Genomic DNA, 27,329 nt, shown 5'->3' with positions numbered 1-27,329 from the left:
GATATCATTCATGCGTAGGATTTTTGCCAGTCAGTTTTATATTTCAGACAGTCTTTCGGTATTCGTGTCAAATGGTTCGACTTTGAAATGTGGAGCCAACTCTACCATCATAGAGGGAACGGAGAGCTTACCGTTCTCAGGAATGATAATACTGATAAATTGGTAGACTTTTCATACAGTCTACGTATTGTAGATGCGCGTCGTATTTGGACCGTACCATTTAATTAGTGATCATTACGGGCAATTCAATGCCCGTAGATTGAAGGATGAACTGACTTTATTTGCTCACTGAGTAAGAATAGTAGGCAGTGATACCTCAGACGCAACGCACAGTATATTTTGTATGTGCGCGAATGTCGGAAGTATAATCGAGAACGATAACTTATTTTTGACGCATCCAACAGTACGAAGAAGAAGGAAGGCATTTTGGACCCTGGAAAAACAATAGGCCAATGGATTGAGAACCCATTAGTCATCGCCAACGTCATGATATACTGTTATGCGTCATGCTGGGGTCTTAGCCGATGCAAAGTTCATCATCCATGGAGGTCAGATAAGTACACACTCGTCATATAAGGGAATAAGATCAGTTTGTTTATACTGTAAATATAATAGCAGAATGGATGCTTAGTGTTAGCGTTGTTCGTTATGTTAGAATTTCTGCAGGACATTTTTTACATTTATAGATTAATTTATGAGTGCCATAATTTGGGAAATGGGTATTTTATCCGGTGTAGAGTAGAAATCCCGGAAGGTTATGTGGAAGGTATCATGTTTCATCTTTGTCTATGAGACGGTTAAGGCCTATTGAGTTTCTAACCCAAGAACATTTAGAAGTAGGGAGGCACTCCGGTCATTTATGTAATTTCGTAGCATAGTGGATGTGATTGCCTGTTTATGTGCGCGCGCGTGGGTTGGTGGGTGGGTGTGTAGGTGTAGATGCGATCGACTGTTACGTGAGTAGAACCCAGAATATTCAGCCAGCTTTGTCTTCCTTAGTAATTTCACACTAGTGATACTCCTTTTACCAATTGATGTAGGAATTTTGTATATTTCTGACGGTAGAGAATAATATAATCTTCTGTTGGTTAATAATAGGATAGCAGTTGAATGTGGCACATACGACTACCCTTTATATTTGCCCGGGAGAGAATAAATAGAAATTAGATATAACAATGATCCGATCTTACATGCGAAAATAGCGGTATAATTGAGAGAAAGATTTACGTATCTACGAAGATTGGGCAGTATTGAGATATTTGAAACTGGGTCAGAATTTGTCAGGCTACGGGATTTATGTATGATTGCAGTGAAACGTGTGTCAGATGATTATCAAAAGAGAGGAAAGTGAAGCTTTGTGTTGCCCAGTTCTCATAGAAATAGGACAGGAATCCAGGTATATAGCCTAGGTCGTCCGCTGGCCAAAGTCATAAATGTTACTAGGGGCGCTGTTAGCAGTCGTCTGCCATTGAGTCGCAGTTTCATTTAAGGAAAGCAAATTAAGAAGTTGAAGTCTTCTTAGAATAAATGCACGCAGTTCTAATGCCAGGTGATAGGAAAAATAATGCCACCCTTATTTATATTCATTTAATCAGGTAGGGATTTTCAGGCAGCAGAAGACGACTTGTGTTTCTCTTGAATATGGGTTCGATTCTAGCCGTCTCTCTTTGGAGAAAAGTTGATTTTCGGCATATATTCATTTCCTTCCTGGTCCTTAGAAATCACATATGCTTTGATCATGTATGTGGGCTCTGCCTCAGTGACTGCTTTGCTGTGTGGGTTCGGATCCTGTCGTCTTGATTTTGGTGATTTTCGGTTCACCCCGTTAAAATCAGTGTTTTGGGGAAGAGTGCTTTCATGTGTGATTTTCCCATGTTTGTATTCCCGGTGCAATATTAGGGCTGGGTCTCACTCAAGCTTTTGTAATTAAATCCTGTGTAGTTATTTTTATATGTTAGTTCTGACCCCTATGTCAAGGGGATGAACTTAAAGGTGTGTGACACATTCAGTTATGTGGGTATTGTGTATCACTTGTGTCACGTGGACGATAGTGACACGTGACTGCTAATCTACACAACCCAAAAAAACGTGTAATAATGATATTTAAAGCCCTGGAGCTCGTTTAACGAGTTTATGTCAAATTTCAATGCATTTCTTTTTAGGGTTGTGTTTTTCATATGTCGATTTGCCTAGATAAATAAATTAGATTCTACCTTTTAAATCGTGCTCACATTCGAGAGTAGAAGTTATGTACCCTTTCCGTGCCCTCGGTTTAAAGTTAGTTGCACAAATCTTTCTTCTGAATAGAACACGCTTTGAGGGGTCAGCCATGGCATATATGAGGGCAGGAAGGGTGCAATATGTTGTTTCAGAAATTAAAAGGAACAGACTGCGATGGCTGGGAAATGTGGACAGAATGCCAGAGAGTCGGATGGTTAAGCAAGTTTTAAAGCGAAGCCAGGAGGACATCGAATGATGGGCAGGCCTAAAACCACGTGGCTAGATAATGTGGAAGAAGATCTGAGGAGAATTGCTGTTAGGCGGTGTAGGAGTAAGCCAATGGACAGAGACGTCCACGTAGAAGTTTGCAAGCAAGCAAGCAAGCAAGCAAATGTGTCATAGAATAAGACACTAAGGGAAGACGCAATGTAGATATTTCGAAAGTAATATAATATAGGTATATATAATTTAGGTTCGTTTTACAGGTCACCAATTTTTATTCTCTGCCTGTCATACAGTTTTTGCGCCTACCATTCTTGTTCTTCAAAACTGAAATATGCTTATTTTTACAAGTCCTTCACTTAAAATTTTAATTTATTTTCTGCTACCATATGTCTTTGTTAAGCCCACCGTTGCGGACATTCAATCTGAAAAATAAATAATATAATTTACTACTAGAATTACCATAAGAGGAACCTTAGAACTGCTAAGAAACGGAGATAATGTAGTGCAGTAATATAATATTCTATACAAATTACTTGATCTGCAGGCACGCTTTCGAGAAGGTCTGGAGGGTCTAAAAAAAGTAGAATCTCATTGCTAAAAATGATTTAGTTCAGAATTTCTAGTGCAATGTCTTGCAGTTAACTTTATAGACTTAGCGCTAATTAGACTTTGCTGTAATGTTGTGTTTTTCCATTCTTTTGTTACAAATCAAATGTAAAAAGGAACGTGGTGAACAAAGAATGTATAAATAAAATATATTTCACACATTCTGCAATAATATGAAGTAATTATTTACCCTAAAATTATATGGGGGTTAGTTCAAGCTATATCAGTCATCCATATTTTTTTGAATACTATGCCCACTGTCATTCGCATTATTAGTACACGATCTAACAAATCACGTATATCGTTTGCAAATGCATTTTCAGAATAACTGTTTAATTGTTAAGAATAATGGTATTGAACTTCAAACATCCAGTATGCAATATCCATGCGCTCTCCGAATCCACCACCCTATACTTAGGCTTACATGTCGATTAGGCTAACTGAAAGTAATTCGATACTTGTTCCCAGTTATGAAAAAACAACAGGTCCTTCCTGATAATAATTTGTGCAAATATAAGCTGCACTTGGGGGTCACCATTGTGAACACAAACGAACTTCTGCATTTTCCATGTTAGGCCTAACTTACTCACCTTTGGTATTACTTCTCATCCTGATTATAAGCAGTTATTTGTCCAATGAAACGATTTGATGTAATATGTTTTCACTTCATCGCAGGTATATATTTTATATCAATCCCTAACTGGCAGGATTCAATGCGTATATACTCTCACACGGATCCATAGACGTTAGCATGTGCAAAGCACATGTTCGAAGCTAAAGGGCTCACAACATGATCATGTGCTACGCCGAGCTACTATAATTACCAGGGAGACCACAGCGCCATTTGCCCAGTACGGCAGCTCCCTAATTCAATTGCTCATCAGTGTACACATATACTATGCCCATGTCCGCCATTTTGTTATGAGGCCTCGGGAGGAGCAAGTTAGTCTGGCTCCAGCCGCAAGCGACATCGCGTTAGTGCCCCGCCCTCTCGCCAATGCAGCAACCATTGAGGATGAGCAATGCGTGCAAGGAGAGCCCTCCCCTCTCCTCTTTGTCATTACTCCGTGATTGTTCAGGCCTCTATGACGGCACCAAAAACGACTCAAATGTTTGACCAGGGCATTCGATTTCCAGAAGAATCCAGGGTTTTCTCCTCGTCCGAAATATCTGGAAGAACAGGCCTCTCTATATAAGGTAGGCAGGACGAGCTCGAGAAGGTTCAGTCTGGGCTCTGTTCTGCCAGAGATCGAGACGGTTCGGTGGAGCATGATGTTAGTCGGTAAAGTGTTGATCGTATGAACCGACGGAACAGTGCAGCTGAATGGCAAGGGACGGTGAATGTTGACCGCCGCGAGTGAGCGAACTGTGTACCTGGTACAGATTTGTAAGACTCGCGCGAACTGTGAACTGCGTGCCCGTGATAGATGTACAGGGAGTTAAATAGTGAACTTACTGCCCTATGGTCCAAGTGACGGTCGTAATAGCGTGTTTAGTGTAACTGTTTTAGCTTGTATTAGACAGAATGAATGACTAGTGTGACTGAACAATGAGAACACAGACAGAAAGTGAACTAGCCTGATTGTGTGCCTGTGTAGTTGTGTAAATAGTTAATAATTCTGACATTAAAGGCTAAAGTTTTGTGTTTATTTACTTACCCGTTAACACGTTACAATACATGCATATGTGCATACATACGAAATGATATATGAATAAAAACTGAACTGAGTTTACTTTCGACTTTTGTATGATTTTTTTTTTTTTTTTTGCTAGTTGCTTTACGTCGCACCGACACAGATAGGTCTTATGGCGACGACGGGGCAGGGAAGGGCTAGGAGTGGGAAGGAAGCGGCCGTGGCCTTAATTAAGGTACAGCCCCAGCATTTGCCTGGTGTGAAAATAGGAAACCACGGAAAACCATTTTCAGGGCTGCCGACAGTGGGGTTCGAACCTACTATCTCCCGAATACTGGGTAATGGTCGCACTTAAGCGACTGCAGCTATCGAGCTCGGTACTTTTGTATACCTAATTGGAGATAAAACTGAAGTACAATGTCTGGCAACAATCTGAAGTGACCCGACAATATTATAATTTTCCTTATATACATTTTACCTCTATGTCGTACACTTCACGATAGTTCCTTGACAACATACAGTATTTGCTTCATGAACAGCAATTTAAACAGTCTTTATTTGAAAGTCATCTATGAAACACAAGAGTTTAATCAGGTATAAGCTATAAAATAGTCGTCTCAACCATGTGCAAGGTGAATATTCGACGTGATTCTGCTCCTTTTCGTATGAACGCATTCGGTGAGCTGGCTTTGACAAGATTTTCATACCACAGTTTACGTTCAGGTTAATTCGGTGATACGATTACGGACAATGTTTATTTACAAACTACAGACTGGTAACATGACAGCTTTTTGGGTTTGTGTGAAACAAGACGAACTTCTAGAACGCTTGTAGTTTCGTGAAGATCCTGCTCTGCTTCTCCATAAATCAATACATGAATCATTGGCATTATTAAACTTCGATTGTTTATATATGCCAAGTGGTTATCTTGTTAGGATGAATATTTTAGTTGTACAGCAGGCAGGCCTCCATTTCTCTCCACGTGGAAGTGTAGTAAAACTCACAGTCGACATTGGAGGCGATGGATACGGTGGTATGTGAATAGAACATACGTCTTTAGTTACGATCCACGTGTTTCTCCGGCTGAGTGTTATGTGAGTGCAGGTACAGCAGGGGAACTTCATTGCTTTAATGAGATATTCAACTATCAGCTGGGAAGAGAGAGAGACCGTTCACTTACAGTGCGTATCTCGCAGGCAGTGTTGAAGTTGATAAGTACTGTACTTATGGCTGGAGCTGGGAGACGTTTTCTCTGGACTTGAAATAATAAACCATCCCGCAACCTATCTGTAATGAAAACTGTAAGAATATGTTATTATATCATTATTATTAGTCTATTATTATTATTATTATTATTATTATTATTATTATTATTATTATTATTATTTTTATTATTATTATTATTATTATTAGTATTTACAATTGTTTGCTTTACGTCGCACCGACACAGATAGGTCTTATGGCGACAATGGGATAGGAAAGACCTAGGGATGGGAAGAAAACGGCCGTGGCCTTAATAAAGGTAGGCCCTACAGCCCCAGCATCATCATCATCATCGTCATCTTCATTCTCAGGTTGGCCTCCGTCAGTGAACTTCGAATATTGGAATTGTGGCACTCTGCTGATATACATACTTACCTTACATAAATTCCTTCTGAATTCGTGTGTGCTTCTACTTGTCTGAAATATTCCTCTTTATGTCATGGGACCTATTTATTTATGTTCCCTGCATCCCCAGTGCAAAACCAGAAAGGTATTAAAGGATAAAATGTTACTGATTAGGAAGAAAGTAAACGAAAGGGAAGAAAATATCAACGCTTATAGTAAAATCAGGAAGTCATTATCTACGAAGTGAAGTTGAAATGAAATTTTAAAAAGATATAATTATTAGTATTAGTCGCTCAGATTGACGCCTAAATGTGTTAACTCCTTCTTTACACGTTTTAGATTTCTCACAATCGAGGTACAATTTTAAGTTGGTTAGGTTGTCTAAATACGTCTGTTCGGCTCCTTAGCTGAATGATCAGCGTATTGGCCTTCAGTTCAAAGGGCTCCGAGATCGATTCCTTGCTGAGTCGAGTATTTTAACTGCAAATGGTTAAATCCTTCGGCTCCGAGACAGAGTTTACGTTTGTCTCAGTATACACATCTTCATTTACATATAACAAACCAAATTACCAACTTACACAGGACCACGCAATAGGGAATACATCCAACAACGTAGGATTGACGGCAGAAAGTGAAACCGACCGTAAAACTAGGTCAAATCCACAAGTACCGATCTCAGTAAATTGGAAAAAAGCTCAGAAAGAGGAAGGAGATTTGTCTGTGCCCGTCTAGCATTTTTCAGTAACTTCCGCCATCTATTAGCCTGGTTTAAAACAACTTTTCTTTAAATATAAGTATTATAATTTGGAAAAGTATCTTCTCTTATACGCTTTCCCCACACTTGTGGGGTCACGGGTGCGAACTGTGCCGCATATGTGGATATGGCCCCGTTTTACGGCCGGGTGTCCTCCCTGCCTCCAACCCTATTTAGAGGGATGTAATCGCTATTACGTGTTTCTGTGGTGGTTGGTAGTGTAGTATATTGTCTGATTATGAAAGGAAAGGTGTTGGGACAAACACAAACACCGCCATGCCAGAAGAATTAATCAGACGCGATTAAAATCGCCAACCAGGCCGGGAATCGAACCCAGGACCCTCTCAACCTAAAGCTTCAACGCCGACCATTCAGCCAAAGAGTCGTAAATTTGAAATATTTTCATTGTTTGTAATTTCCGCGAACTAAGCCGCTCTCTCATTTTAGGTATCTCTGTTGACCTCAAGAGACTGACTTAACCTCCACGCACAAACGTCTTCCCTTTCGTATCTCTTTACTGTTTTACCAATAAAGAATGATCTTAAAAGTTGCTCTTACGTCACACCAACATAGATTGGTCGTATAGTGACGATGGGACGCGAAAGGGCTAGGAGTGGACAGAACGCGGCTCGTGGCCTTAGGGTTCAGCCACAGCATTTGCCAGGTGTGACTTTCTTTATTTTTTCATTATTAGTATTATTATTATTATTATTATTATTATTATTATTAACAAATACATCGCGATTGGGAAGTATCCCGGTGGCAATGGTCACTTACAGTAGTGTGATAATAAAGTAAAGTTGAAACATAATTACCCAACAACAACAATAATAACAACAACAACAACAACAACAAAACTACAACAATAAAAGTACAACAAGCAATTCCATGGAAAGAAAATATTACAAGGAATACTAGTAGTTAAACATTCTAAAGTCCGGTTTCATCAACACATGTTAAATATATACTAACAAGTAGTTAGTTAATACGGAGTTAAAAATTTAACATCTTGTCAGGTTTCTTGCGTTTCATCAAATTTTCTTGTAAAATGTTAACTAATCGACTGTTAACTCTCCCAATATTGCAAAATTGTGCGAATCAAGGAGGCAGTGGTACGAACATGCTGTTTTACAGCGCGCTCCGATGCGCTTTTGTTTGAATACAGCTGTAAAATATGGCGCGTGAAGTGAAACGGAATCGTAGTTCTAATTTTCCTCCTTCGAAAAAGAGCTGTTAATTGAATTAGTTAGTAAATATATATAAGTTATTGAGTGCAAGCGCACAGATGGCTTAACGATAAAAGAAAAAAACGAGGCGTGGGAGAAAGTCCGCGAGGGTTTCAATGGGGTTAACAGATACATTTTTAGCGGGTATCCGCTGTCACCTAACAAAATCACTTCGTTAATTGTTCCACTTCAAACTGTGCTCCGATATGGGAGTTATTAAATATTGTATTGTCGTGTGCAGAACCAGATTACCTAGCAAGTATATCCCTGATTTGGAGGTTATGTTAACTAATCACCTGATCATTAACATTAACAGAGATATATCCCTTCCGATTACGATATATTTCGGCCCAATTGCCTCCAGCTGATTGGATTCTTACATGTGTGCAATCTATTTCACCTAGAACAAACACCAGGAAAAAAGCTCATTTCACAGAAGTCGCGGATATTTTGCTGACGCTCTTCTACTGAAGGGAATGTTATATACCTCCTTATCATGGATGATATTGCTGAAGACACTCTACGAACAACTCTACTAACAGTGGATTTAGAAATTCCAGCATTGTCTCCGACCATTATGTGAAAAGAACCAGTAGCAAAAAATCGTAATGCACTGACTGACATAGCAAATGCAACACCAAGAAGGAGTGGTCAGAACTTTATGCCAATTGCAGGGTAGACTGACGTCACTGAGGTATGCTCATGATGTGAAATGCGCCGCTGTGCTGCGCACGTAGCGAACGATAAATGGGACACGGCGTTGGCGAATGGCCCACTTCGTACCGTGATTTCTCAGCCGACAGTCATTGTAGAACGTGTTGTCGTGTGCCACAGGACACGTGTATAGCTATGAATGCCAGGCCGCCGTCAACGGAGGCATTTCCAGCAGACAGACGACTTTACGAGGGGTATGGTGATCGGGCTGAGAAGGGCAGGTTGGTCGCTTCGTCAAATCGCAGCCGATACCCATAGGGATGTGTCCACGGTGCAGCGCCTGTGGCGAAGATGGTTGGCGCAGGGACATGTGGCACGTGCGAGGGGTCCAGGCGCAGCCCGAGTGACGTCAGAACGCGAGGATCGGCGCATCCGCCGCCAGGCGGTGGCAGCCCCGCACGCCACGTCAACCGCCATTCTTCAGCATGTGCAAGACACCCTGGCTGTTCCAATATCGACCAGAACAATTTCCCGTCGATTGGTTGAAGGAGGCCTGCACTCCCGGCGTCCGCTCAGAAGACTACCATTGACTCCACAGCATAGACGTGCACGCCTGGCATGGTGCCGGGCTAAAGCGACTTGGATGAGGGAATGGCGGAACGTCGTGTTCTCCTATGAGTCACGCTTCTGTTCTGTCAGTGATAGTCACCGCAGACGAGTGTGGCGTCGGCGTGGAGAAAGGTCAAATCCGGCAGTAACTGTGGAGCGCCCTACCGCTAGACAACGCGGCATCATGGTTTGGGGCGCTATTGCGTATGATTCCACGTCACCTCTAGTGCGTATTCAACGCACGTTAAATGCCCACCGCTACGTGCAGCATGTGCTGCGGCCGGTGGCACTCCCGTACCTTCAGCGGCTGCCCAATGCTCTGTTTCAGCAGGATAATGCCCGCCCACACACTGCTCACATCTCCCAACAGGCTCTACGAGGAGTACAGATGCTTCCGTGGCCAGCGTACTCTCCGGATCTCTCACCAATCGAACACGTGTGGGATCTCATTGGACGCCGTTTGCAAACTCTGCCCCAGCCTCGTACGGACGACCAACTGTGGCAAATGGTTGACAGAGAATGGAGAACCATCCCTCAGGACACCATCCGCACTCTTATTGACTCTGTACCTCGACGTGTTTCTGCGTGCATCGCCGCTCGCGGTGGTCCTACATCCTACTGAGTCGATGCCGTGCGCATTGTGTAACCTGCACATCGGTTTGAAATAAACATCAATTATTCATCCTTGCCGTCTCTGTTTTTTCCCCAACTTTCATCCCTTTCGAACCACTCCTTCTTGGTGTTGCATTTGCTCTGTCAGTCAGTGTATTATCAGTACCTGCATAATTGGAGAACAAGGTAGGTTTCTTTTCGTAGGATATTACAAATCACTCGAACGATTATTTTCGATAACCTGTACCTATGAAGAAGTTCCGCATCCGTCAAATTTTCAAAGTAATTACGTCGCTGAACTCATCTTCGATCAGGATTGTTTTGTAAAAGATCTAAATAGAGCAATTCCGCATCGAAAGCGAGATTCACACAGCCATTTTGGAACAGGTTGCTAAATGCTAATGTTAGCCATTTAACATTGAAAATGGCTGATGTTAACTTTAATACGCAGTTTAACATTTGTTAACGTTAACAGTTGTTGATGAAACGCAAATTTTCTTAAATCGTATGTTAAAATGATTTAACACCTTGTTAAGTACTAACATGTGTTGATGAAACCGGGCCTAAATAAAGCATCACCATATACATTCATACACAGCTAAGTATTTTCAGTGAATACCATTATGGCTTACAATACTCAACCTGAAAATGGGAAACCACGGAAAACCATCTTCAGGGCTGCCGACAGTGGATTTCGAACCCACTATCCCCGAATACTGAATACTGGCCGGACTAAAGCGACTGCAACTATCGAGCCCGGTAGGAATGATCATCAGTAATGGTGAGAGGGGAGGTAGTGTTAGGACAGAGAAGGAAACGACCATGGCCTTAGATATGGTAAAATCGTAACATTTGCCTGGTGCGAAAAACGGGAAACGACGGAAAATCATCTTTAGGACTGTCAATGGTTGTCTTCAAACCTACCATCTCCTGAATTCAATCTTACACCCACATAACCAGCATCACTCGATAAACATAAAATTCTCATAAAAATACTCTTTGACGGAATCAAAAATCGAGCTCAGGACTGCATGGATTGGTGGCACCTCTGTCAGACGCTAGACCACACAGTAATAGAACCCTGATAGCCATTAATATTCAAATCACCGTTCTTGTCCAAGCGCTTGTTCCAACGGTACACCAAGGCATCGATTTCGGCATGAAGGAAATCCGCCACCAGTCTCGGAAACTACGCCATGACGGCGTGACGGCATGCTGATAGGCTGTATCGTCGTTGAGTCGCGTACCACTCAGGTGCTTCTTCAACGATCTAATTTAAGAGGGTAAAGTAGATGGGGAGGGACCCATAAGGGGAAAAATCATCTCAGCTGACTCAGCTGGTTGGTGGGTGGAAAGAATCCTCACACATGCACACACAGCACTAATCATCTAGCCGCATAACCCACCTCGGTCCTCCTTCCAATATCAAATCGTTTTCCATCATCATATAAATAAATTGTAAACAATTTAAAAGGAAAAATGTCGCCATGCATTCATTTATTCCCTCAACCCTGCACTCATTCATCCAGCCACATAACTTCGCACCCATCATTTACCAATCACCCATTATCAACTCCTTCAATGCTCATCCATATTTAGGGTGGTCGGAAGCAACGTTAACCGGGTATGTGAGAGTTAGTGTGTTGATCATACTGATAAATAATTTGAAGAAGTTATTCGATATCTCGCGTTGCTGTCATTGTATCAGCTGCTGCATTGAGCCTATCGAATAGGATCGCGGGCGTATTCAAATGGGCTTTTGGAAGTGGTTTTGCTAAATCTGCACGTGGATTAAGACCGGTTTGAGAACACCAATCGGAGAAGGCTTGCATTGCAATGCAAGTCCACTGTAGGCATGCCACATGGCTACTTAACGAAAGTTCAACTAAATAACCGATGGCCTAACAGCTGCCTATGCTCGGAAAATTAGCATCAAACACACCGGGCTTTTCATCGGATGTCGCCCTAGCGTACTTCCTATGGCGCGATCATGTCATCTCGGAGGTCCGTGTTCAAATCCCTTCCCTGGCGAAGTTTCTTGTTTTACTTATTACTCTCAGGCCGGACTTAATTCACGTGCAAATTTATCAACACTGCCTTTCAAAGGCTATTCGAATTCATCCGCGATGCGATCTCATTGGCTACGCTCAGCAGCCGATAAAAGGACGAAATTCTTTTTCAAATTGTTTATCAATATGTCCAACCCTCTAACACTCATATACCTTGTTCACGTCGTTTCTGACCATCCTGCACAACTAGCCATCCACACTCTATCTCATGCAAAATAACATCCTGTAGAAACACACTAAACCAATCAAAATATCTCCCCTTTAAATACTCTCTACACTCAGCCATTTAGCCAAGACGCCGAACATCCTTTCCCCCAAACTACCACTTTATTTTACCCAGCTAACGTTTACTTCACTCCCCACAAAACGCGCCCAAATGTGGCGAGAGAAAGGGCACTACCCGCTGGGTGGTCCGCCTTACCCTTTAAAGGTAAGGAATGAAAACCTTCTTAGGTAGATAAAAGAAAAGATGAAATGGAGCTCGATGTTTGGATAAAGTATTCAGGTGCGTTATAGAACTGTACAGAATGTGCGTCGAGCTAGAAGTCCCCCAAATGATGATGATGATGATGATGATGCTTTTAAGGGATGTTAAATCTACGTCATCGGACCCTGGCTCCCATGTTTCTTCTTACTCTTTGTTGTTGTACAATTTGCCTTACGCCGCAACGACACAGATATCACGGCGACGATGGGATAGGAAAGTACGAGAAGTGGGAAGGAACCGGCCGTGGCTTTAATCAAGGTATAGCCCCAGCATTTGCCTCGTGTGAAAATGGCAAACCACGGAAAATCATCTTCAGGGCTGCTGACAGTGGGGTTCGAACCCACTATCTCCCGGATGCAAGCTCACACCTACGCACCCCTAACCGCACGGCCAACTCGCCCGGTGCTTTTTACTTATGCGAGACTCGTCATGCAACGTATGATCTTCTTACGGCACCGGGAAGGACTTCATTTCCAATTCCGGACTTTTTCATAGAACTTGCCGTTTTTTGAAACCCTCGAGAAAATTTTCCGTCACAAAAATTTCCCATCACCCTTATAATTACATGCAAATCTACAGCTTCCTAGGCCTTTTATTCTTTCAGATATTTTTGGCCTGGATAAGGGGCAGACGAACTAGCTATTATACAGGTACTTAATAATAATAATAATAATAATAATAATAATAATAATAATAATAATAATAATAATAATAATAATAATAATAATATTGCTAGTGATTTAACGTTCTACTTACGCACAGTTTTTTGGCAATGCAAGGACGAGAAAGTTCTAGGATTGAAAAAGTAGCGGCCGTGGCTCTGATTAAGGTACAGCCCCAGAATTTGCCTGATTTAAAAATGGGAAACCACGGAAATCCATCTTCGGGGCTGCCGACGGTGGGTTTCTAAACCATCTCCCGAATGCAACCTCACAGCTACGCGACCAGTTCGCTCGGTATTATTATTATTATTACTATTATTATTATTATTATTATTATTATTATTATTATTTATATTATTACTTCTCCTGAGTGAATTAACCATGTTCCCATTCCTAGTAGTGATAGGGAATATTTATCGTATTTTAGTTATACACCTCTGCATTACGTGACTAGGAAGGCCATGCGCAAAATGCTACGCTTAGGAAGACGGTCAGTACAGGGATTCAAATACAGGGCTCCTGACGTAGAATTTTTAAAGTATAACACTTCAGTCATGTATTACAGTGGGTGACTTCAAATGGCCCCTGAAATGAAATGAAATGAAATGAAATGAAATTAAATGTCATATAGCTTTTAGTGCCGGGAGTGTCCGAGGACAAGTTCGGCTCGCCAGGTGCTGGTCTTTTTAATTGACTCCCGTAGGTGGCTTGCGCGTCGTGATGAGGATTAAATGATGATGAAGACGACACATACACCCATCCACCGTGCCAGCGGAATTAACCAAGTATGGTTAAAATTCCCGGCCCTGCCGGGAATCGAACTCGGGACCCCTGTGACCGAAGGCGAGCACGCTAACCATTTAGCCATGGAGCCGGAAAAGTGGCCACTAATAACATACTACTGCATCCTTATCGTACAATATCTTGTCAAAAGATAAAATCATCATAACGCAAAAATGACAATATGTGACAATTTCCCCACCCCTTCGCTGTATAATCCTACTTTGATTGAGATACAATTCGCTGTGTGCACCTACCTATTTGAGCATCACTTGTTTACAATACTGGTCGAACTTTTTGAACTGGATGCTAATACCTTTGCAAAATGGCAGGTGGATTATTCTGTGTGTGTGATATTTCTGCTTAAAAAAAACCTCTGCTGAATACGTCTGAGTGTGTGTTCAGCTTGATACATACAGAGAAAAGTTATTTGCTTTTGTATGCGTATTTGGGAAGCGTAGATTTTACCATTGCTGTGGAAGTGAGCGAGACCGCTGCATGCCCTGCAGTGAATAATTGGGCTAGCGCTTCACTACTACGATCACAGTTGGTAAAATGAGTTCTGTATTAGCGTTTGAGTTTCATTGTTGTGATCGGAACACCTGAAGCTCGTGTCCTCTGGGAGTGTATATGACAATATTCTCAGAGTAATCAAATACCAATACAGACTACATTTTTCATCCCTCACAGATCTTCCTCCTGTAGGTATACCATAGCAGCTGTATTGATATTCATAACTAAGGAAAATAAAATGTGATCCGTTGTTCAATTGTGATGTATTTGTTGTTGTTGTTGTTGTTGTTATCGCTCTAATGATGATGAGGATTATTAATATTTCGGAACTGGTATACCATTAAGAATGATGTTATTGGTTTCAAGTGCCACAAACTAATTTTACGGTTTCCAGAGACGTCAAAGGGCATGAATATCGTCCCGCAAGAGTCTTTATGTGCTTTTGAATTTCGACTCAAAAGGCTGGCGTATTTGAGCTCTTCAGATACAAGTGGATTGAACCTAGCAAATTGTACTCATTAGGCCAGCTCTCTTTCCGACCGAGCCAGCCAGATCGGTGATTATTAGAAATTTTCGGTTATCCTGCTTTATTGTGTGATCTTTACATGTTACTATAATTCTCTCGTTAAAATATTGTTATGCCAGTATCGTGGCGTAGAGGTCACGTCCCCGCCTTTTGTTCGGTAATATCACGGGGGTGTGGAGGGGGGGGGGGGGGTGTTCGCGGTTCGTGCAAGAATGTCAATCCTGGTTTGAAGGTTGGAATAGGTTCTACTGAGCCTCGTGAGGTCAAATGACGAACTTGCTGAGCTCCGTCCCTGATCAAGAATGCCAAGAAATTTGGCTGACCACGTGACACGTGGATCGCGGGTGCGAGTTATGTCGAATATATGGATTTGGTCCAGATTTACGGCTGGTGCCCTTGTTTGACACCTGAATGGATGTATTCAATTATGTCGTGCCGTGCCGTGCCGTGTCGTGTCGTGTGCAAATAAAGAGGTGTGCATGAAGACAAATACAAACACCAGTCCCTGAGCCAGACGTGAATAAATTCTTCAACCAACCGGAAATCGATCCTGGGAACCTCTGAATGGAAGACCACTATGCTCATTATTATTATTATTATTATTATTATTATTATTATTATTATTATCTGACCGTGCGAATATTTCACACAGTATCGCGGCCGTGGCCTTAATTAAGGTACAGCCCCAGCATTTGCCTGGTGTGAAAATGGGAAACCACGGAAAACCATTTTCAGGGCTGCCGACAGTGGGGTTCGAACCTACTGTCTCCCGAATACTGGATACTGGCCGCACTTAAGCGACTACAGCTATCGAGTTCGGTTATTTTATTTTGAAGAGTATTAGTAAATATCAGGCTCATTGTAAAAATTAGTTATAATTACAGATACAATATGTGTAATTGTAAAACATTTTAGATATTACAAAAATGAATATTGTCCTTGTCAGATGTGAATTATGTTTTCAAACTTCTTTACTCTACAAAACTTCTTTGAAAACAACGTTAGCAGTTATAATGTGATAATCGTTTACTTTTTGGCCGTATGCGTCTTTAACACAAAAATGAATATCACTGATCTACGAACTCGAGAAAAAGCCCAAGCGAGAAAAGAACAGGTTCTGGTAAATACAATTGTGCCCTTTGAACCGTCTGATCTTTTAATTTATTAATGGTCATACTGAAGGTTACTATTATTGGGAATTGTTTTCGTATCGCTTGAAAAGGCGCGGTTGCATCAGAAGGTGTGAGGTTAATGCAGGTTATGAGCACAGTTTTATCTGAGTGAATGAATTTAGAAATGATTTGCGTTAAGGTTTCTAATCAATAGAGTAATCGCATTTTTCTTTAAAAGCAATTTATGTGGTGGAAAACCGGGCGGATTTAAGGATTTTAAGAATTCCATGGGGTACAATGGAATGTTGTTTATATCTTCATTTTGTACATAATCAGAACTGAGGTGAACATTTTCTGTGACACATTCCAATGGTGTGGAACGCCCTCTTGTTGGAGATCCGATTAAACAGGTTGTAAACAGATGGCGCCTTCTACATCCTAAATGCAAATACGGTTTTTACATTTCTGAAATTTCTTCTTTTGCGATCTGTGACAAATTCCGATGGTGTGGAATGCCCTCTTGTTGGAGGTTTCACTCTCGGTCTGCCTGTTGTGCCCCTTGGCGTCGTAAAATGAATTGGCAGATCAATATTTTTGAGGTTAAGAGCAATAAAAATATGCGGTACTTGATTTGAAAACAGAAAACAGATTGTAAATAGATGGTGGTGCCTTCTAAATTCTATAAACAATGGAAACAACACCAACCGACAGCTGTGTGCATGTTAGTTACACAGGTTGCTAACCAACGAGCTAGAATAACACAGAGAGGCGGAAGCGTTGCCTGGGTGAAACTACATGAACGATCGTACGCCATGTTTCCATAAGCAAGCGAGCGTGGTTTTCAAATGACGAAAAATATTGAAAGAATGCATTATAAAATCCCTAGTGCAAAATTGAAGACCGTTAGCCGATAGCTGAAAGCATTAATAATCACAGAGTGTGAATAGCGCCACTTCATCCGTTTTGCGGCGCGAGGCCAACATCACGATTAGGTGATTGTAGGGTAGTTCTAAAAGAATATAAGGAGAATCATCATACATTACATACGAACAGGAAACTAAATCGTAACCCTGCCTGGCTGTTACGGTTAAGCGTAAATTACAATACAATCCGTGGACATAAATTAGTATTTGTGACGGAAATTCTTAAAATGAAAGGCACCTACGATAGGTTACAACCTCATTCTGATCATACTTTTAAATGTACTGCATCCCCGTGAGTATCACTATACTGTTTTAATATAATCATTTATTATAATAAGGGGACACATTATTTCTCATTATGATACCGTACTGGCATTACTTTTTTGCTACTTGTTTAACGTCGCACTAACACAAATATTTTCTGTGACGGAGAGATGGGAAAGTGGCGGCCGTGCCCTTAGTTAAAGTACAGCCTGGTGTGAAATTGGGAAATCATGGAAAACCGTCTTCAGACCTGCCGACGGTGGGATTCAAACCCACTACCTACCAAATGCAAGCTCACAGCACCACCTGTGGGTTGGGGCGGTAGAATAACAAGCGCGGTATCCCCTGCCTGTTGTTGGAGGCGACTAAAAGGGCCGCGCGGCTCTTCATTTGGGAGCGTGAGTTATCGACTACGGTGCCTTTAGGTGAGTGCAGGCAATGCTTCCAGTTACTTGTGCCAGGTTCCTCACTTTCATCTATCTTGTCCACCCTCCCTCCTGGTCAACCCTTGTTCTTTTCATACTCCAACGGTATTAGGTTTGCGAATTATAGGGAGTCTCATTTTCATGCCCTTCGTGATTTTTGTATTTTTATGGCAGACATCTTCATTTTTCGAAGTGTATAGCCCCTTCCATTACCCCTTTGTTTAGTGTTAATAGAGTATGGTTGCCCAGCTGCAGTTCGTCTTAAAACGATAATCACCACCACCACCACCACCACCACCACCACCACCACCACCACCACCACCACCACCACCAAGCTCACAGATGCGCGACCATAAGCGCACGGTAATCTCGCTCAGTACTGGGTTTACTAGGTGAAACGTACCTTGAAATTTGTCCATTATTAACTGTAGCCTAATTTTAAATATTAATGCGGCTGACATCTACAATAAATACTTCATAAATTTCACAAACAGCTGTAAAATACTTTATTTACCATGCTTGGTGTACATTTGACTGAAATAGGCCTATATCAAACCAAAGCCCAAGCACAAGACATGGAGAGTGACGGTAGTATGAGCTGTATATGTTCTAAAACAAAGGGTGCTACGTCAGCACTTTTCAAATTTCGTAACAGAGCTGCGAATCATACACATTGTACATACTTTATGTATTGTCCTATAATAATAATAATAATAATAATAATAATAATAATAATAATAATAATAATAATAATAATAATAGTAATAATAATAATAATAATAATAGCGGGACTAAGCATATGTCATACTAAGATCACGCTGTTTTAACATGCAGTGATGACGTTGACATGGTCATGCATGTTTAGACTTGTTCGTTATCAAGGTCACTCTCTAGCAAACTCAAGCCTTTATATGTGCTATAAGTGGGAATATTTTCTATAGTCTATAAGATACTGTGATAGAGAGTAGAGCGCTTTATCCCATCATGACAAGAACATTAATAGTTGACAAGACTTTAAAGTGAACGGGAACAAATTTGTATTCAAAGAGGTGGCTGTGTTGGATTGCACTGTGTTGTGGGTGCCAAGATAGGTCAGTTTTGTATTTAGCCCACCCTTCTCTTACTGTTTACAAACAGATGAAGACAAAAAGCAGACACAATGGTGAGAAAAGAATTTAGGTCTGCAGTGGGAAGAAAAAGGATTACCTTATCGCTTTCTAGCTATGATCATGAACGCTTATTTGTCAAGAGCAGATCTTGTTGTTTTAAAGGGTTGTGAAAAGAAGGAATGGTTGCGTGAGTATCTACCATCAACAAGTGAAATTATTTACATGCATGAATTAGGATGTCCATCATTTAAAACTATTCTCAAGGAGCATAGGGGAGAAACAGTGTTCACACCATGTGTGCATGCTCTTTGACTGGTTGAGACGCAGTGCATGCCGGAAGGTGAGCAACATATGTGAATTGCAGTGTCGAAATGACCACAGTGTGATAGAAACATTTGTAGACTAAAGACATCATGTCATTCCTATCTGATTCTAAGTGTAACGCAGTTGAAATGGCAACTGTAAAGTTTCATGCTTGCAATAAAAAATCAACACTTTTACTGGAGAAGAATTAAAGGCATTACCAAAAGCACTTCTAGTCAATGTAGCTGCAAGTGCTGTAAAGAAGATTTGTGAAAAAGTGCCTCGTGAGTGGACACAAGATCCTGTTTTTTCAGAGCTTCAAACGTGTAGTCTACATCATGATCAAGTAAGTTTATCAAAGAGACCTTCATTGAGACAGTGCCGTACGTGACAACCGATTAAACTGTATCTCGAACCTAACTAACGAGATAAATTTAATTCTGGACACTTACCATGGCTGCGAAGAAAGAAGGCAAGCAGACACAGAAAAACATGAACAGACGTGTTGGGAAAAGCTGATTAATAATGCTGGGCATGGGTTCATCAATAAAGCAATTGATCTTCTTCCTTTTGAACTTCATCTTCCTACCTACCAATACTGTGTTCCTCACACTAATATCGATATTCGCTTAGCGCGTGGTGATCCTGGTTTTAATATGTTGGATGATGCTTGCAAAGACCAGGATCTTGCTTACCGTGCTATTAAGCGTAAAATCAAACCTGCACCGAGACGTGTAGCTGATAATGTGCTTAGTAAAGCTAAGCAGCGTGTTTCGTCATCTACTGCAACAATTGCTGAAAAAAATCACAGTGCTTCTCGTGGACAGTGCATTGAAAGGCAAACTGTTTCTGGGTGGTGACAGTAAAACAGCGAAGACAGCAGGAATAATATATGTAAGAAAAGAGAACAGATTGACTTGAAGAATGGAAAATGTATATATACTAAAATACGATTTGTAAAATATAATGCAGGTGTTGTTTGATTGTTTAATGTTAATCATACCCTATACCATGTCCTAAATTAACTAGTAGTAATGATGTTGACATTCAAGACTAAACTTGTCTTATGCAGTAGAAGAGAGAAGAGGGAGGGGTTGTAGTTTTTAAGTGCATCCTTTTTATTAATCCACGAATTGAAGTTGTTAATAAAACGAAGCCATTTGACATACAGTTTATTTTCACAACGACGAATAACACGTTCGATTGAAAAGTGATCAGGATATTTTCTTTTCTGCAGTTCTTCGATGTACAATCCTCCTTCTACAGGCTGTCCTGAAAGATAGGAAGTAAATACGTAACTGGATTAGTAAGCTTAACACTACTGATTTGAAACGTTTCTGTGCTCCAGTTAGGTGTGTATCATTTTGCAAAGATAGACTTATGTTTGGTGATACGAACGAAATTACCTTTTTTTAAATCGATGGCGACGCGGATCAGCCGTTTTGATTACACGATGAATAGCATCCAAGCGTCGTGTATTCTTAGTAACAAGACGTGGTTTTGTGCCGATAGTGTGATGAGGTGTATCGTTGTAGGTAGCAGTTCAATCCAACGATAAGAACCTTTTGCCGTAAATTCTCGCCAAATCGTTGTTTTGAGTGTACGATTAAAGCGTTCTACACACGCTTGCCTTAATATTGCTGTACGTAGAGTAGTGATGAATGCCAAGTGACTTGAGGTAAGAAGAAAAATCCTTGTTGTAAAACTCTTTACCTTGATCGGTTTCAAGAAGCCTTGGGCAGCATTTCGATTGTTCAAAAATATGTTTAAATGCGTTTTTGACTTAAGCTGCTGTCTTACAACGCACAGGTTGTGCAAAAGCAAACTTAGAGTACACTTCGATGACAGAAAGTAGATACTTACACCCCTATTGCTAGAAGCATAGGGAATCATTTCTACTAAGTCTGCTTGCCAGGGAACATCTTTTCCGCGTGTCATAACGCGTCTGCAATAGTAGGTGCGACGAGCTGGTTTATGTAACTCGAGTGCGATGCTTATTTTTACGGGTGAGGTCTTACCTTGACGAGCCATTACTGAGTAATACCCGCATGAAGTAATTATCTCTCTATTTCTAGCATTTCTGATTCCTGACCTGTGTGACCAGCATATTGCGAAACTCTTAGAATTTGTAATCGTTCTACGAGTAAGTTAGGGTCATTCCAGTATCTTTCATCTGCATATGGCAACAAAGGCTTGTAGATAACATTAAGACAAAACGCAGACAGTTGATGTGAAGGAAACCGCTTAGAAATAAACTCTCGTTACTTGCGACTGTTATTTGAATTTACAGCTTCTCTCCTCTTGTAATTACGTCGTGTTGCTTCAGAAGAAAAAGTATTGCTTTATATTTTTTATATCATCTTGTGAAATTATATCCTTGTCAGGTATTCGTGAGAAAAAGAAGTTCTAATAGACCTTTACTAGGTTTATAGGTAACACCTTTTACGATAAGACTGTTGTCATTAATAGCAACATTTGCATTACCTATCCAGAAACGGTCGTCTTCACTTCTTCTTGTGCTTCAGGCTTTTCTTGTTCATGCTCCTCTTGTTTATGAAATTTTGCATAGATACAGAATTTCTTGTAGACTTGGGCTTTAAGTAGAATTAAAAATTTCTTTCAGTGGTGTGTATAGTTGCGTTTTCAAAAATAAATCAGTGTCTACTTGAATACGCTTAAGCTCTTCAAATTTTTGTCAAATATTCTTTTGACCACGGATTACATGTTGTGCAACCTCTTCGCTGGATATTGACATGATGACGGTTTTTGATCAAATGGAGTCTGTAACTCTGTGCTGATGCATATAAAATGATCAAAACCCATGCGATACCGTTCATAATGAATATCAATTTCTTTATCAATAACTACAATGCCGTAACGATACGATGACCACCATGTAGCACACAGACGTTTAAAGTCATTTAATGTCATATCAGTGCTAGCATGATCATCATACACATGCTGCATGTTGCGCTCATCTTGCCGATAAAGCACAATAATATTTACGTTGTCGCGTATCAACTGCTTAGGCATACGAGAACAGGTTCGACATAAATAGAAGCAATCTATATATTTATGACGTGCCATACTAAAGCGTGCGCAACAACGTTTTGCTGTTCCGTAGCGACATTGTCAAATAATCTTCATGCTAACGGAATAATGAAGTAATTAATAATATATACATATCAAATGAAACAACAAGTAACTGTCAGTTTATAAATCGCTCTTGACGAGTGAAGTCGTGTACACAATGGTGAAACAACGATATCCAAACGTTACGAGGAAGGAAACAAACTGTTGAATGAAAATAAGTTGTATAGGCTGCGCAAACAGCTACATTGAAAGTACGTTAATTAAACAGTTTAGTGATGAGAGTTTTTGTAATAATAATTACAAGTTCTCAATTACTGTGAGAAACATCACACATAAATGTGTCATTGAGTCATCATTCAAGATTTACTGCAAATCACAACCTGATTCGAATGCACCATTGCTTGGATTTTCACCAAGAGAGCTCATGCCGAGCGTACGTTTGAGACTGATCAACCTAAAACACTCCTCGATGATCATCATGTAAACATCACTTGCAATATTATTACAGATTTGTATAGTAATCAACAAATTTCATACGTCTGCAAGACTTTGTTATTGTAAGGAAACTTGTTATACTATTCGTGAGAAACCATCAGTAGTTCATTATCATCCTGTGTCTATAAAACACATTAGTAACATCACTCTTAGGCTTGTAAGAAAACATAATCAGCTCATTAATTTAGATCGTCACACTTACGTAGCTTACAAAATTCATCTTATACCAGTATGAAGAAATCTATGAAACACAGTGTACATTCAGGAGACATACTTAATTGTTTGTGAATGCTCAAAAGAGTTAACAGATGGCCATAAGCAGATTCTCCAAGATTTAGGTTATACGCCACTACAATAAAATGGAAGAAATGCTAGACGTTATGAACACAGTAGAAACTCATGAATCTGTAGTAAGAAGTGAGCTTCATTCTTATCAATCATAAGTTTGGACTCAATAACAATGATGAAATTCGCTTTATCATTAATCAGTAAGATGTATACCCTCTACCAAATGAAAGCTACCTCTACATTGAAGGACGTATAGATAAACATATGGAAGTGGAGCAAGCACATATAAACCAAACAACCATGGTCTACTTTTCTCTTTTCTGAAGCGCGTTATGAAGGAAATAATGTAGAAATAGATCGAAGAATGTTGGTGTTAAAAGTGCGATGAAACTCTACCCTTCTTATAGTGATGAAGAAAGTTATCATTTACGGATGGCAGGCTGATATCCGAAAGCTAATAACCACTGGATGATTAATCAGGACGGTACTCTTTCTTGTATATTAACATACAAACATCTTCTCGGCTTTGATAATTATTTTAGACGTATTATAATCAACACAAAACAAGAGCTAATTCTGATCCGTATTTGATGTGATTACAATTTTCCTAAAGCAGCAGAATTGCCAGTAGACTCTAAAATTACTCTTCATCGTATATTGTGGAGGATTCCACGTGTAATAATTTTCTGATTGATAAAAACTTCAATTGATCAACATTGTCGAGAATGTTACACCATTACCTATACGTTTTCGAAGATGGGAGCTGCACGAATATCCTGTGTAACCACCTACAAACAAGCATAGCTGGGCTGTTAAAACATCATGCTTTACTGAGAGATAGCTCAGAGTTTTATCACTGTAAATTAAGAAATATTAGACTACATCTCAACGGAATTACGTGTCCCTACGAAAACAAAGACATTCATTTTGAGAAAAATAAATTAGGGTTGATTTATGATATGTTTTGTAAATTCCAATAATCGTATTAACAGAAAAGAGATCGTCCGCTATTTTCGCCTAAAGAATTTAAAAATAAAGCAGCAATTGTAGACTGCTCTTATGATGAAGAATCTATAAAAATATCTGCTGGCAATAATCGTTTAGAATTTGAAACATCTGAAAATATTCCTGCTAACATAACAGCCTGTTGTATTATTATTCATATGCGCGATGTCACTTACCATCGACTATCAAATAATGTTACAAGACTATAAATAAGGATAGCTCTTCATCATGATCATTGGTGTGTGCTTCTACACCCTACACTATGGAACGAAAAGAAGATAAAGGCTGCACGGTTACAGACAATCGTCTTGATAACGAACAAAACTGTGAATGTGCATCCTGTTTGCCTACCAGCGAAACTAATACGCTACATCTTATTTAACTCACTCAAATAAGTGAGACTATTAAGATGTTCTATAAACATGGAACCTTATATCAGATGTAAAAACATCTGATTCAGTGTTTACCACCAGGATTTTTATGTACGTACGCTGCTCCTTTCGTAGATGCTTTCTGGGACATCCTACTCCTCCACAGTAATCGATGTACTCTAGTGTCCAAAAGTTAAGCATAATCACTAAACGAGGCCATATAGTCTGGTATGAAAGTCAGATGGATTTCTGAACAAACGGAATCTGGCTCATACACCATATGTCACACAACCTGTCGAAACAAAACAGTGTCATAAAAGTTCTGATAGCTATGGTACCCACTTGACAACAACTAACAAAATTTGGCAATGTCTTCCACAACAAAATATGCTGTTAATAGGGTGTATAGTTACCCCTAACGTCCACACATGCTTCGCAGCGTCGTGGCATGCTCTCTATCAGATGGTCCAAGAGCTCTTGTGGCAGTCAATCCCATTCCTCCGAAAGGGCAATACGAAGGTCTTGGAGGGTCCTTGGTGCAGGCTGACGGGAAGCAATTCCCCTCCCCAATGCATCCCAGGCATGTTCTATAGAATTCAGATCCGTAGACCTCGCTTGCCAGTCCATTCGATGAATGTCTTCCCCAGCCAGGAATTCATCCACCAAAGCAGCACGGTGCGGTCGAGCATTATCGTCCATTAAGGGGATGTCTGGACCAACCACGCCTCTGAAGAGTCGAACATGTGGTCTCAGTACCTCGTTCCTGTATCTCCGAGTGTTAACAGTGTTCCTAGGACCACACATGAAGATGTGCAGGTCCGTACGGCCATTCAACATGATGCCGCCCCACACCATGACGCCATCACCACCATAATGGTCCCGTTCCAAGTGGTTGTTTCGGCTACCTGGTTCTCTCCAGATTAATGTGTGACGGGAATCGATCTGCAAACTGAAGTGGGATTCATCTGCGAAGAGCACATGCCTCCATTCATTCATGGCCCAGTTTCGATGTTGACGGCTCCACAGTAAACGGGCCCGTCTCATGCTGGAGCGAGCGGGACGCACTCCGCTGGACGTCGGGCAAACAGCCATGCTGTTCTGACCCTCCGGTACACAGTTTGCCTGGAAACGACAATCCCTGAGACGGCAACAAGCTCCGCCGACATTTGTCTTGCAAGTGCACTCCATCGATCCTGCTGTGGGGTGGTTACCCATGGTCGACCTAGTATTGGCCTACGACTAACATCCTTCGTGTCCCGAAATCGTCTCCAAAGCCTGGAAATGACACTTTGTTCCACTTTCAAGGATACGGGGACTTCGGTCTGTGCCTGCCCTGCTTCCAGGTGGTCGAGTATTCTACCCTGCAAAATGGGGTCCAAATGGCGTCGTTGTGGAATTAGGTTGTCACGCTCACCACGAGGCTGCACTCCGCACACTATAACAGGGCAAACACGACTGAGGGAATATGGGGCGCAGGGACTGGCTGTGTTTACCTTGCAGGGAACACTCCTTTCCTATACGGAGCAATCACGTAAATTTGGTAGGTGCATGTGTCGTGCGATTTGCGGTCTATTTCCTGTTGCCCTACTTATTAGCTTTTTTTTTTTTGCTAGGGGTTTTACGTCGCACCGACACAGATAGGTCTTATGGCGACGATGGGATAGGAAAGGCCTAGGAGTTGGAAGGAAGCGGCCGTGGCCTTAATTAAGGTACAGCCCCAGCATTTGCCTGGTGTGAAAATGGGAAACCACGGAAAACCATTTTCAGGGCTGCCGATAGTGGGATTCGAACCTACTATCTCCCGGATGCAAGCTCACAGCCGCGCGCCTCTACACGCACGGCCAACTCGCCCGGTCTACTTATTAGTAACTTATGCTTAAATTTTGACACTAGTGTAGCTTCATGCAGACTCTGTTGACTACATTACAAGCATCGAAGTGAAAATCATATCGATTGGGATGGACTTAATCCGAATATTGTAAACTGCAGACAGTGTATGCATGTAATTTTTCCCTTCTTTACAGTAACTGATAATTATTCTGAAAGGAACTAAACACAAGGATGACATCAAGGTAAGAACCGCATCAATTTCTTTGCGAAGCAAAACATGCATAGGATAATATGTATTGAAAACTTAATTTCATAAGCAATAAAAAAATTGTTTAAATTGAATGTTGTAGAGGGCATTACAATTTTGCATGCATGCTACATTTTCACAGTAAAAGGTTAAGTAGTACAGCAACCTTGTCGGCAGCATAACAAGGACAGTGGTAGTGGTTTGTTTAAATTTGTAAATAATTACACAATGGATATTTCATTCAATTTACATGTTCTACGTATTGCATGCCCTTTGCCCACCATCGGCAGCCCTGAAGATGATTTTCCGTGGTTCTCCATTTTAACACCAGGCAAATGCTGGGGTTGTACCTAAATTAAGGCCACCGCCAATTCCTCCCTACTCCTAGGTCTTTCCTCTCCCATCGTCGCCATAAGACCTATTTGTGTCGGTAGGACGTAGAGCAAGTTGTTCATAATCCCTTTGCCTCCTCACACCTATCAAATGTTTTCCTAGTCGTCACCTTTTTATTTATATGAAAATGTAGGCTAGTTCTCCTTTTGGTCACAACCGTTGTTCTAGTCTTACCACGCTCCTATCCAACCTTCCTTAGTCATCCCTTATTCTTTCCGACGTCGACTGCACAGTATCCCCTTGCTTCTAAGCACATACATACAAAAGTTTAAAATTAGTGCCTATG

Source organism: Anabrus simplex, chromosome 2, assembly GCF_040414725.1.
Source record: "Anabrus simplex isolate iqAnaSimp1 chromosome 2, ASM4041472v1, whole genome shotgun sequence".
NCBI lineage: Eukaryota > Metazoa > Arthropoda > Insecta > Orthoptera > Tettigoniidae > Anabrus > Anabrus simplex.
This window is presented reverse-complemented; position numbering follows the sequence as displayed.